This window comes from Prenolepis imparis, unplaced genomic scaffold (genome assembly GCF_030444845.1).
Source record: "Prenolepis imparis isolate NDT839.2.m4 unplaced genomic scaffold, iyPreImpa1.0 SCAF_9, whole genome shotgun sequence".
NCBI classification, from domain to species: domain Eukaryota; kingdom Metazoa; phylum Arthropoda; class Insecta; order Hymenoptera; family Formicidae; genus Prenolepis; species Prenolepis imparis.
Genome location: NW_028141167.1, coordinates 8,516,527 through 8,517,977, shown reverse-complemented (window position 1 = coordinate 8,517,977; position 1,451 = coordinate 8,516,527).

The window sequence follows — 1,451 nt, the reverse complement described above, 5'->3', positions numbered from 1 at the left end:
ATTATATACAATATATAGAAATGAAAGAAAATTATAACAATTTAAGATAATGTTCTTGATAAATCTTTTCTGTACTTTAAATATATTGTAATAACAAAGATTTTATTAAAAAAAATAAATATAAAAAATACGACAATGATTGAAATATAAACGATTTACTTTCTCTCTCCTTTTTTTATAAAATATAAAAATTTATTAATAAAAAGAAAATAAAATTAGCACATAAAACTTACAATTATTAATGCGTATGTCCTCATGATCAAAATTCCTCATTATCGGTATGGTTTATATATGCCGATAAAATAAAAAAAAAGAGGACTCTGAAGTTGATTTTAAATAGTACGTAAATTTGCATTTTCGATTTTTTGTATTATTCTTGAATTCTTTTATTGATTTATTCACTTGCGATGATAGTGTTTGTCCTAAACTTTAACAATCCACATAAAATTTCAAATATTTTTATGTTCACTGAAACCTTTATGATTATCTATTGTGACACAGACTGTACTGATTACTCACTCATACTGCTATAATTGACTGGAGAGCTCTGGAATTCTACTTATGGTATGTCGTCATAAACACTTTTAAGCTCATTACACTCAATTGTTTTTATCTAACTTAATTTCTCGTTTTATTTGAAAAGTCTCGTTTAAATTTTCTCATATATTTAATAATATAATATATTATTGTTCCCTTGTATATTATTTAATATTATAATATTTTATATTAAATTGTAACTAGAACAACACACAAGCGCGCGCTATGCGCGCGCTATTCTTCGATTTTATGTTAAAAAGAATATTTTCAAAAAATAATATAAAGTTTGTTTTAACTTGATTAATATTTTTTGACAGAAATCAGTTGATAACTGTTAAAAATATTAATCGATTTTAAAGTACTATAATATACATATTAGTCAAAATATATTATTTTAATTTTTATAACATATAATTATTTAAAAATTTTATTAGCAAATTAACGCTTTAAACAGCTGATTTCTGTCAAAAAAATATTAATAAAGCGTTTATTTGCTAATTAAATTTTAAAATAATAATATGATATAAAAATTAACATATAATATATTTTAGATAATATATATTATGATACTTTAAACTTGATTGATATTTTTTTTACAGAAATCAGCTGATAACTGTCAAAAATATTAATCGAGTTTAAAGAATTATAACATATTATTTAAAACATATTTTAACTTTTATAACATATTATTATATTAATTAAAAAAATTAATTAGCAAATTAACGCTTTAATCAGCTGATTTCTGTCAAAAAATACTAATAAAGCGAAAATTTGCTAATTAAATTTTAAAATAATAATATGTCAAAAATATGAAAATAGTTATATGTTGTATATAATGTTATATCTTATCTTCGATTATAATAATTTTTGACAGAAATCATCAACCGCGGATTTATAGTTTTCTTAATTTTCGA